Here is a 12,948-nt window from a genome sequence, read left to right as displayed (position 1 = left end):
CATCGATTTCGAACTCTTACAGTAATCCTGGTGAAGAGCTGACTTCTACGATGATGACGAGAGTGACTTTGAGGGTAGTGACGAGACCAAACACTGTGATGAAGCACCTAAAACTGCCAAGATTGAAGACTGATGAAGCCCTGAGACCGAAACGTCTGAAACGATGCAATATAATAAATTATTCTGATCAAACTTACAATGATGACTGGGACGATAGTGATTTTAAAAATATTTATAACAAACAATTCAGGAAGAAGACATTACCAGAAGAGATTGATTGTACATCATGGGAAGATCATAACATATCAGTCGATCATCTGAGACTACCGGTGACTTCGTTTAGGGCCGGGAACTACTCGCACTTCAACGAAGTAGTCTTCATACTTAAAAAGAACTTAGGGAAGCTGGCTACATACAAGATGACTTAGTTTACCTGCATTTGTATAAAAATAAAATTAAAAATAAATTATATTTTGGCATTCAAAAATGATTGTTTTATTGCTCGATTTCTGCTTTTGACTAAGAAGAAGTTCTCGCAATACATCTCCTTTTTTATGTGCTTCCATATGTGCTGATTTTTAGCTGAATTAGCTTCCATTTGTACTTTTTTGATAGTACTTTCAATTGTGCTTCCTTTTTTAATGTACTTCCTATTGTACTTCATTTTTTATGGTGCTTCCGTTTGTACTTCCTTTTTTGATTATGCTTCCAATTGTGTTTCCTTTTCGTTGATTGTGTTTACTATTGTTCTTCCTTTACATGGATTGTGCTTCCTTTATTGATTGTGTTTTCTTTTCGTTGATTGTGTTTCCATTTGTGCTTCCTTTTTTATTGTGCTTCAATTTGTGGTTTCTTTATTTGATTTGCATCAGATTGTGCTTCTTTTTTAAATGTGCTTCCATTTGGTTTTGTTTTATTTAGATTGTGGTTCCTTTTTTAATGCTTCCTTTTTTTTAATGGTCTGATGTAGCCTCCGGTGCTCCCTCCAGTCGCTTAAGCCGTTCTTGCCCATTATTTCTGTTCCTCTGGGGCTGTACACCCCTCCTTTCTTCTCCCGGGGGTGCAATGCTACCAACAAGTGAACTGCAGCAGAAACAACAGCCCCGCGGCTGTTTTAGCGATGACCACCCGCGTGACCATCATGTGACACTGTCGTGTGCATCCGCAGTGTATCAATCCGCCAGATACAAATATATCTGTCTATTTATTTATTGGATGTATCTGTAACAAGTTTCTGTAGTGTTGAAATGTTTCTTAAGTTAAGTGATTGGTTATTCACCGTGCGCTTTCATTCACGCGATTGGCCTGGACCGTCTCTCGTTTCCCGCGCACTTCGCGCGTAAAAAGGCAGCCCGAGTGGCATTGTGCCGCACAGGGCGAGCTCAGCCGCCGTTCTCTCGGCGCAGCGGCCGGATGCGCTCGTGCATCGTGGAGCCAGCATCGCCTTGACGTCACCTTCCATTGTATTTGTTTCGTCTTTTCGTTTTGTCGTGTTTATGTCTCGTTACAACTGTTGTGCTGAATTTTTTTTTGGGTTCAATATTTTTGTGCTGTCATCATTTGTGGGGGGGTTTTCGTTCTCTTAGTCCATTTTTCTTTGTTTCTCTTTGTTTGTTGACCATACTCCTGTTATGGAATATTATGTGGTGTTTATATCCTGTTAACAACAGCAATTTTTTGCTTAATTTGTGTTTTTGTCTTTTGTTTTTTTTAGTTTTCCTCTACATATATACATGTGCTTAGCAATGGCGTATGTCCAAAAGCTTACATCAAGTCACCTTCCACCTTGGCTGCACTAGTCGCAAGTCTTACAGAGCAGTTTCTGTAGCTCCGCGGCCGGCCTCCACTCGGCTCGGCCCAGCGAGTCAGGAAGTCAGTTGCACTTTACGATCCTCGCGCGCCGGGACCAGGGCCTCTTGTGGTCACACAGTTCCCTCCTCGGTCTCTGCCGCTGGTGTCTGGACCTCGCCCGCAAGGGCTGCCTCCGGGCTGAACGTGCGAACTACTTAATTCGCCATTAATTTCACTTGGAATTTAGCCAGGCGGGCGTGTAGTTATAATGCGGGAACCTCTACCCAAGCTTACTACGAATTATTGTTTTAGCGTAAATGCTGCAAGTGGCACCACGGTCTTGTGTAACGTATTTCATGTGGAAAGCTCGTTTCTTGTATCATAATTATCTGAGTGTAATTTTCGCGTGTATTCGCAAAGGGGAGTTCCTCCCATTTCAGGTGATGTTTTTATATTTATATTAATCACTAATCAACTTTTAGACTAACTTTCACGAAATGAAAAATATATACAGGTCATACTTTTTGTATAATTAGCTGCCAAAGTGACATTTTTAACGTTTTTTGTGTTGTACAAATAAGGAGAATTTAATTTATTGCAGAACTGAAACTTTTTAGGTTTCACTGCAATGCCACTGGCTACTTCATGATATTGTTTGCATTTCTATCGCAAAAACTCATTTCATGTTTCTTGGCTGTCAAAATCGTAAAAAATTTGAGAATTTTGAAATGCCAGGTAAAATTAATAAATATTTTCTGAAAGAAATTCAAACCATTTCTTGAAGTAGCCAGTGGCATTTCAGTTAAACCTAAATAGTTTCAGTTCTGCAATAAATTAAATTCTCCGTATTTGTACAACCCAAAAATGTTAAAAATGTAACTTTGGCAGCTAATTATGCAAAAAGTATGCGCTGTATATATTTTTTCAATTCGTGAAAGTTAAACAATTGAAATAGTCTACAAGTGTATCTGTAACTACTGTAAATATAAAATCTTGAACTGAAATGGGAGGCAACCCCTTAAGGACAACATTACACGGCCCGTTGTGTTAATCAGTTGCTTTGGTGTAGTACTCTGTTCCGTCATACACGCCACCATCAGTGAGCAACTAGTACTATGGGCCGTCAGTGTGTTGGCACTCAGACTTGAAGGGCCAGATCCGCGGACAGCACTGTGTACAGAGTGGTTCGGTGCAGTACAGCAACGTCATACAAACTGTGTCTACCGTTATTTCTTATGGCGTCCCGAGTGGCCAATAACTCGGTGTTCCCCGCTGCGATGTCTCCCCTGTGTCCAGCCAAGTGGCCCACAACTACCATCTGAGAAATAGTGCACCTCTAGTTAGCCGCGACTCGAACCCGCAACTCGACAATCACAGGGGAAACAATCGGATCATGTCAGTACAACGACAAGACTGTATTTAGACGGCATCCAAATTTCAAGATGGCAGATGCCACAGTTATAATAAATAATTACTACACTCTAGTGGACAAAAATTAACTAATATGATGGTACTGTGCTCTAGCAGATGACATCTGTACTACATGACACTATCGGTCCATGTCCATCTCTAGCAGATGCAATGTGTGTTAACTAACGCTCCTGTAATGCAAGCACTCAAAACAATGTGGCGCTTCTGTCTCGAACAGACGAAGCTATTATTCTTTCAAACTCAAAAAAAATTACAATTCCGAATATGTAGGTTATTTTTATATACCTTATTTAATTCTCAGTCTGGTATATGTATCGATGGCCGTGCGGTTATAGGTGTATGTTCTCCAACCTCCGATAGATGTCAGAGCTGCGATGGTTCGAATGAGAGTTCTTCCAAAATATTTTGTAAAAAATAAAATTTAATATTGTGATAAGGACCATATAGCTCTGGTAGGTAATGAAACATCACCCTTATGTGATGAGACAGAGCAACGATGAAGCTCTCTTGGAGGAAACAAAGATGTCAGTATCCAAGATGGCGGCTTCCATCGGAACAGTAAAAACCAAGATGGTGAATGTGTCATCATCCATGATGGCGGCCTCCAGCAGAGGAGAAAAAAAGGGCGGACATGATATCAAGAATCCAAAAAAGACTGTGAAATCAAATCCAATATGACGGACATGATATCAGAATCCAAATGACTGTGAGATCAAATCCAAGATGGCGGACATGTTATTAGAATTCGAAATGGCGGCCGCAACGAAAAGTGCAATGGTGACCTCTTACACGTCCAAGATGGCGGACGTAACGAAAAGTGTAGCATTAGTGTGCAGGGTGCTCGATTTAAAGATGGCGGAACGAAAATGGCCGCCGGAGTCAAAGTCAAAATCTAAGGTAATCCAAGATGGCCGCCATTAAATCACAATCCAAGATGGTGGTCGGCTCCACTGGCTCCTCATTTCAAAGCCTGTGCCTGGAGCTCCTCTTATACACTACTGTGTGTTTTTTTTTTTTTTTGTTAATTTGACCAAGATTGAAATGCACGTGCCTCGAAATATTTTTTTTAACTATAATGACATGAATTTTATTTCTGACCCTTCTGAATATAACTGTTAAAAAATTTAAAGAAATATATTTATTTTCCAACACAATGACTATCTTAAGTTTGCAGGTTGTAGTTGGACAATCTGCAGTCACAATTCACATCATATTTTTTTATACGCATGAGGATATATTAAAGTATCTATATTTTGTGCTTTGCATTCTTTGTTACATTCATGTAACATTTGATTTAAATGTATTAATTAAAGTCATAAAAATGTTACGTTAAAAAAATTCACAAAATAAGACAGAATTCGGAACGATATAATTGATAACAAATGGGTTGCTGACCTTATAAAAATGTTGTATATAAAAAAAGGGGAAAATGTTATAACCTTTTACATTACTGAAGGTTTGAGCGACCTGCGGAGGAAAATTGTATTTGAAAAGCCAAACACGTGTTAACTTCCCAACTGAAAATAAACAGTTGTTTACAACGAGATGCTTCCTCGGCCTTGGGGGGGAAATACGAGGGAGGTTATCTTTGTTGTGGGCCAACTTCCACACTCGGGGATAAAACAAGCACGGCCCCTTCGCAGTTGTTGCTGCGGCGCTCGGCCTTTTGAGCAGCCAGGCGCCTCTAGGGAGGCTCTGGCCGGGCCGTCATGGGCCGGCGCGGAATACAGGCGAGAAAACAGGAAAAAAAAGAAAGAAAGTTTACGGTTGAACTAGCGGATGGGGAGGAGTTCTCCAGTGGCCTGGGCAAAAGGGACTTTGAAGGAGGGGGGGGGGGGGTTCATGCCCCCCCCGGGGGGGGAGGGGGGGAACGCCGCTCGAGCGTAACTCGTTGCGTTTTTTTGCTTACTGGACGCGCCTACACCATAGGCAACACGCGCAGTCACTCTGTTTGATGTGTTGCAGGACATCCAGGGGCTGACCGAGAGCAACAAACTGCCAGGCATTTTCTGCAGTCTCTGCCCGAAGCTTCAAGCGTAGCAAAATAACACCCATCATCAGACAATAGCTGTGTAGTTAACTTCCCCTTACCTACAAGTTTATATGTAGAAAGAATGTAGAAATAAAAGTATTTAATGAGAGTATATTTCATCAATTATTCTAATTGCAGTATACAGAAATGTGAAGATACATACAGGCATTTTAGTGAAACTGTTTCAGATTCATCTAGACTTAAAATGTTAAGTCAGTAAAATTGCAAATATCCCTAAATTAATTCATCACCCGTTGTATATTTTGTTGGTTATTTTTGAAGCGATTCGAAACTTCACTACAAAATGTGAAATTTTAATCTCCTTTTCAACGATGCTCTGACTTTATTCGGGCAACTAAACGAAATAAATTCTTGCTGTCGGTCTCACAGAAGGTTTACCAAAGTTGCTAATCATCTTTAGTATGTCAGTTTATACTTGAACATAAACCCTCCTGTTACCAGTGTTCCATGACACTGGAACACTTCACCCCTAAGACATCAATTTTTTGTACCTCGGATCTGTTTACCACCAGAAACACACCGGGAGGCAGTGTTGATCCTTGCGAGATAGGCACCCGCACGATCTCTACTCCAGAACGTTCTCCGCGCTGAACGATGACCCGTGACCCGTGAGCCGTGAGCCGTGAGCCGTTCCTGTGACGACACACCGCCCTCGACTGACGTCACGCTGCTGCAGTGGTAAGAAGCGTCGCTCCCGAGGTGGAACACAGATAGTACAGCTTGTGTGTTGTCCCCCAGGAAGGTTGTACTCGCGGGGCGAGTAAGCCGAGACGACACAGCGCACGAGTTGCTCAGAGGAACTCGGGAGAGTGACTGTGTTCTGAGGCGGCGTGCTGGACGCGGCGAGGCATCTCATTGGTCAACTGACCTGTGACATAGTTATAAGGATTGTTTTGAAGGGAATGCCAATGTGTACCGGACTATGACATGCAGCAAGCGACATTCCCTGGTCGATGGTAAAGTTTGGTGTGTAATTCACTCTCACTAGTATTGTGCGTCGGATAGTGTGGTGCTTGGTAATTCGGACGTAGTGAAATTACGTCCATGGAGTAACTGCCCAACTTCTTGCGAAGAGCGGATAGAGGCAGCGATCTAGAAGCCATCCAGCGCTGGGGTTGCCGCAACTTGATTACATGCGCATCGGGAGTCAGCGGCTCGCTCGTCTGAGTGCGTGGAAACGAGGCGGACGTTTCTGCAAAAAGTGGAGCAGTGGGAGCTACGCCTTGGTGACGTCGTCCAGCCGTTTGCTACAGCAGTCCGAGGTCCCGTTTTTACAGTGAAGGCGAGGAAGTGGCCTGTCTTCTCCGGACAACTCACCGTGTAGTCAACGGTTTTAGCAAGCGAGCTGTACTTCCAACCTGGCGTCTATGACACGGGACGGTGTTAATCCACGAGGAAGAATACACATATTTTTGTCCTAATTCAAGTGTCAGAATTTCCTGTATTTTGTAGTGTCTTGATAGTTTTTTTTAATAGATTTATGTTTTCTTGAAATGTGGTTTTTAATATCTGCGCACCAGTGGCAAAGAGTGATATTGTTATTGCAAATTTTAAATTTCAAGTGCTCGGCCTTTTATTTCAGACTTCCATGATTTTAATGTAGATACCTACCCATGGTTTTTAGCTGTAAGTAAGTAACGATTTTGAATGAGCCCTAAAGTTTTGTTTGTAAGCTGTATGTTAGGTTGCGAGACTGAAACAAGTTGTTGTACAAGGTCAAGCCTCATAGCTATTGTAAAAGTCATTTGGTATTTTGATTATAAATTATATTTATTTTATTATTAACTCTCGTTATGTAGTCATAATAGAGTCTTAGTGCGGCTTCGATCCCTTAACTTTTACTTGTTCATGGGAACAACGGCAATGAATATCGTTGTGAGGTTTTAAAAGTATTAACATACTTTCATGTAAATTTTTCGCAACTCGAGTTTATCTGCAATTGGAAGCTGCTGCAATGAATGTTGCAGAAAATAGGGATCAGTATGGCCTTTGAGGAGATGTTATATGATGTGTACAGAGTTTGTGTCTGACACCGCACTACCTGCTGTTGGGGTCGGGTTCACCCCCTCCCCGGAGATTGTACCACGAGCAGGCGATAGCCGCTCCACTGCTCTTGTGCGCGGCAGGACGCGTGTTTGGAGCGCCGTGGAACGACTCACACCCTCTGGTTGCGGGGCGGGTGGAGGGAGGGGTGCTGCAGCGGCGCGATAAAGGGTGACGACGCCGTCAGGACTTCCCCCCCTCTCCACAGACACCACGCGTCCTGCCGACAGTGTTGCCACGTCCGTGCTTGCGCCTGGACTCCTCCGTGCGGACGGAAATCCACTTCACGGACATTCTACCATACGCTTGCTTTTTTGACGTGACAACGTCTAATAAATCGATGAACGCCGGCTGCACGCACGAAAAAGTGTCCCGTAACGGACATTGTCCCGTTACGTTGTGTCCCGTTACGCTCATTGTACGTTCGCGCCACATTGATCTCTCTTCCACTCGATTGGAACAACCATATATGATTTGACTTTTTGGAGGCACATTAAACTTGAAACACTCCCATTCGTTTCCTACTTTTCTTATCATCGTCCTATCCTTAACAGAATATCACAGATTGGAAGAAGTTAAATAGCAAACATGTATAAAAGTTATAGTTAATATTATCTCTTCGTTAAAGTAAAAACATAGTTGAATTAATGAGTGCAAATAAAAGTAAATTTATCAATTAAATTGTAGATTTCATTTCACTCCTTCTTTGTACCCATACAAAACAGTGATAATTCAATAAAAATGATTAAATTTTATTCATAAAAGTATGCAATCATTTCATCAATGTTTTATGACGCTGTCACGTTAAACTATCGTCCGTAAACCGACTTTACAGACAATCAATTTTTTTTAAGAATGGAGCAAGTATACATTTCGCGAGTAAATATAATATCACAACTTCCGTAAGGTTATAGTAAAACACAAACTTAGCAAAGTAGCTTGGCTTCTGGGTTGTAGCCGTGTCCTTGGCAGTTACCCACTCCCTTGATGATGGTGACTGCAATTTCGACCGAATCGTCGGTGGAATTTATCGCCAAGGACACGGCTACAACCCAGAAGCCAAGCTAATTCAGACAATGGCCGTGAAAGCCTGCGAAAATTATTAACAAACTTAGCAATTTTTAAATATAAATCCGCCAGTATTAAACAAATTGTAATTATTGTAGATATGTAAATATTAGATTGTCAACGTCATTTAATATCTTTTTTATGTGTGTCAAAAGCAAACAAAATGATATCGATAATTCATAATACAATGAATTTGCTTTTTCTAAGGTACGAAACCCAATTCGTTAGTAAATGCTTTGTGGTTGAATAGGGACTCGTCACGCTGCTGCCAGGTGTAGACGAAGCGGGGGATGTGGCAACACCGCAGTGGCTCGCATCGGAAATGCGCGCTCACGCGGGCGGTCTGCAGTCCCTCCCCCCTGCCCTATCGGGCGTAACTGCGCTCGCCTTCTCTTTACGACCGCCACGCCTCCCTGGGGCAACAACCACACAACCGCCCGACCACAGTCGCCTTAGCGATACACTGACCTTGCCTACCTGAACACGGGGCAATGCCTTGGAATAGTGAAATGTGTAACACTAAAACCCTCTATTCAACTAGATTTCACAATATTTGTTTCAAACAAAAACCGCGTTGGATAATCGTTTACAAAGACAATAACCTTAAATGAAAAGTGACAAAACTCTAAACGTACTGAAGAAACATTAAGAAACATAAAACCTTTAACGAAATTTTTCTCGCTTTTCTATACATTTAATATAATTTTCTTTTCTTTGCGGTTGCAAACGTGGATTTTGTTTGAATATGATGTTGTGAAGGATGGCACGATAGCGCCTGAAAGTATTTAACATGTGAAACGCTGTCTCAGTGCGTGGCTGCGTTTCACGAAAATAAACAGTACCTACGTCGATGCAGCCTAGCTTCATCTTCACACCTCATCGGTGCTTCCAAATCAGGGAATAAATGTTCCATTACTTCTGCTAGCCAACTAAACAATCCAGACTCTTAAGCGGTCACAAAAGATCAATGACGGTTAAGTTTAAGGTACATGATAAGAAAAAAACTTCACGTGTTTTTAGATAATAATAGACGAATTAGGGACAATCAGTGCAGCGTGAAACCGGCCCACATCATAGATTTTCAGGGAAATTTCCCTTTTTCCCATAAAACATCTCATAATTCCTCATTATGTCTTAAAATTTCCCTCCCTTCCACCCTTTTATCGCCCTTTACCATCCCTTTAATCAGAATTCGGGCCACTCTTGATGAATTTGCACACTTGATGTTCAAAGTAATACGTCAATTACTGTCTAAATCCGATTTTAAAAAAAATTCCTCTTCGCCCTGTGTTCAGCCCGGGCAATGCCAGGGACTTCAGGTGGTATAATTATAATAAATGTAAGCGTGATTTCCCCGTGTGTGTCGCTATAACTCCGCAAAACATCCTCGCATGTCCATGGGTGTTATATGGAATGGCAGACCTCCATCTCCATCCATGAAGAAGGTTTAAGTAACTGTAGAGTTTGGGTTTGAAGATATTGGTGTTAAAAGAGGACATCGCACCCATGGACTTATTACGGGAAGTCGGTGAACAGCTGGGAATCGAGTTCCCACGTGGCCGATACTAGCCAGAATGTTCCTGAATGTTCTAGATGGCTCTGGAATGTTCTAAAAGGATCCAGAGTATTCTAAAATATTGTAGAATTTTCTGTTATAGAATCTACCAGAATTTTTGAGAGTATTCCATGTGTTGTAGAATTTTCTGTTATAGAATCTTCCAGAATTTTCGAGAATATTATCACGTGCACCTAGCCGGTGCCACCGCCATTTCTGTCACGATCCACCTTCAGAGGGGGGGGGCGAGAATCGTAGCTCTTTACATAGAAACAACTCGCTTGGCATCAACTAGTCTTAACTTCATAAAATACTTTACTGTACCTAGGATCATAGGTTCGTCATCCCGTACAGGATGTCTGGTGAGAGCTGAACTAAGGAGATTTTGCAAAATAACATAATACTAAATTAAAATTATTTTATTCTTAAAGTCAAATAATCAACATCATTCTTGACGAACATTTACACATCGGGATTAAAATTTAAAACAATACTCTTCTTTACTTCCTTAACGATTGAACGACCTTACAAGAGAGAGAATGAGAGAACTTCACTAAACACTTCCCTAGTCCTTCCGAATACCTCAAATCATAATTAATACTTAAAATTAAAACAAAGATAAGTCCATACTCACATTTTCCGAAAAGCCTTTCTTGATCGATTACTTAAAACTAACGTAGGGGCCTCTCCTGCCCTTAAAATCCGAACGAACATTACATTTTAAAAATTATAACTAAACGACTAGTGACAAGGGCCATTGCCTCCGCCCGAAAGCTTGAAGATGACTACATTATGACCTAACTTAAATTAAACGACTCGTGGCCTCTGGCGTCGACCATAGCTTCCGCCCGAAAGCTTGAATTCCTACATCACGAACGAACTAACAACTCGTGACCACAGGTGAGACGCATAGCCTCCGCCTGAGTGAGCCTGAATTCCTACATCACGAACGAACTAACAACTCGTGACCACAGGTGAGACGCATAGCCTCCGCCTGAGTGAGCCTGAATTCCTACATCACGAACGAACTAACAACTCGTGACCACAGGTGAGACGCATAGCCTCCGCCTGAGTGAGCCCCGAGTCACCAATCACTTGCGCTTAAATTCGCGCGCCCTGCCGCGCCTACCATAACAAAAGCTCGTTATTGAAGTCAAATTTACTAAACAACTAACTAGAACATCTGGGAAGACTACCCCCCCTCTACCCCAATGTGCAGGCCACACCGCGCGGCTTGTTACGACAGCGCGCCCCAGTAACTGCGGCCCGTGGCTGCGCCAGCGCGCGGCCAAACAAACAAACAAAATTCTGCAAGCCCGCAGCGCGCCGCGCCGGCCCCGTGCCCCAATTACATGGTCACGCCACTTGCGCTGACGAGTGAACAGAGCAGCCAGCCCAGAGTCCCGTCAGTAAAGTCCCTAAATTTGATTTCAACAACCCTGCAAAATTTCAACCCGCGACATAACCCTCCCCTCACAGAGCTCGAGCCCCATCGAGCTACCTCAAAATTACAAATTGTCTTTTTCCATTAAACCATAACTATAAATTCCTCATTTCACAAAAATAATAATTTTCTTAGTTCCTTGCTGTCTGAACATACATCTAGATTCTGCATAAGATTTATTTTAAAACAACAAGTATTCATAAAATTAAATGTAAAACTTTTATCTGGTTTGTTCTCACAGGAACCTTCAGAGGCTCGAGTTCTCAATTCTAAAAAAATTGTTCTGTTAGTGAAGCTCTCTTTACAAATTAAATTACTGTTCTTAGTTTCTCAGTATTCGTTAAACAATGTGCAAATTCTTGATAATTATTATTATTTTTTTTTTTTCGGTTTCCGTTTATTACCATACTTCTTTCGTTCTTCAAAAAAAATTAAGTGTCCTTACAGTGTTTCAATTAATTAAACTCTTATCTCGTGAAGGTTGGTGCAACTCCTCGAAGTCAGTGTTGTCGAGAAGAGTAGCTCCCTGGGCTGGCCATCAGCAAACACCACTCAACTCCAACAGCTACTGGACTGGCTTCCAGGGCAGCTCACAACTTCTCCCCACATCTGCTTCGGAGTTGTGCCATCCTCATCACGAACAGATTACAATTCTGAAACATCATCAACAGGCATTACCATCACGCCTGACAAATACAAAACTAACTACTAAACTGCAATCGATGGGCAAGGATGCAAACACACAAAAAAATAAAATTAATTAATTCAACTGCTAACATAAATTATCCCACCCTTAGCATAATCTAATCAGGCAAATAATTTGATAGGAAAAACTTAAGGAAGGGAAACATGACCTCCAATGATTTTCCCTAACTCTTGAGTCTTGATCTTCTCTATACAGCAAATAGTCCCCACGAAGTAACTGGGTTGAAGGTCAGTTCACATGACCCACCCATAACCTCTTCTACTCTTCTTTTCTTCTGGGGGCAACCACAATGCCCACCAATCTCTCTCCATGGTGCCGAACCAGCTATCCCATGAGAGTAAACAACGTAGTCAATAGAAGCGCAGAGGGGAAACACCAATCTCTGGCTTGTCGAGTCATAAAACTGCTTTATCTTCTTCTTCTTCTGAGTAAAAATATCTGACTAACCTTGCTTCTATTCTTCCAAACAGTAAAAGTTCATCAGGTATCTTCATGAAAGAAACATTCTAACTAATAATTCTTCATTTTTCTTCTTCTTTATTTCTGTTAGTTGTAATAGAAGGCCATGTTAGGGAGGTTATAGGGAAAAAGAGTGGCCAATTCCCACCCCATCACCCACCTAGATCATGACTAATTAACTTTTAAACTTTCTATTTCAAACAAATAAAAAAAACATTTTTTTATTCAAACTTTTAAATTATAATTACTTTTACTTCATAACCTCAAAAGCTAATCAATAATTCTAAATGAAATTGTGATTTACTGCATCCTTGTTCCATCCGATCTGTTTGTTTATAACCTTTCTTGTAAAGTATAAAATTTTCAAACATTACTAATTAAAAAAAAATTAAATTCTG

The 12,948-nt window shown here is 41.5% G+C and overlaps 1 long non-coding RNA gene across 1 annotated transcript in view; it reads right to left on the bottom strand.

The window, feature by feature from the left end:
* LOC134542743 (uncharacterized) overlaps positions 1–12,948 on the bottom strand; it is a 617,578-nt gene that overhangs the window by 451,434 nt on the left and 153,196 nt on the right. The gene's annotated exons all lie outside the window — the stretch shown is intronic.

This window comes from Bacillus rossius (genome assembly GCF_032445375.1).
Source record: "Bacillus rossius redtenbacheri isolate Brsri chromosome 9 unlocalized genomic scaffold, Brsri_v3 Brsri_v3_scf9_1, whole genome shotgun sequence".
Classification (NCBI taxonomy): Eukaryota; Metazoa; Arthropoda; class Insecta; order Phasmatodea; family Bacillidae; genus Bacillus; species Bacillus rossius.
The sequence above is the reverse complement of the archived record's forward strand: the minus strand, read 5'-3'. Positions and strand labels throughout refer to the sequence as shown.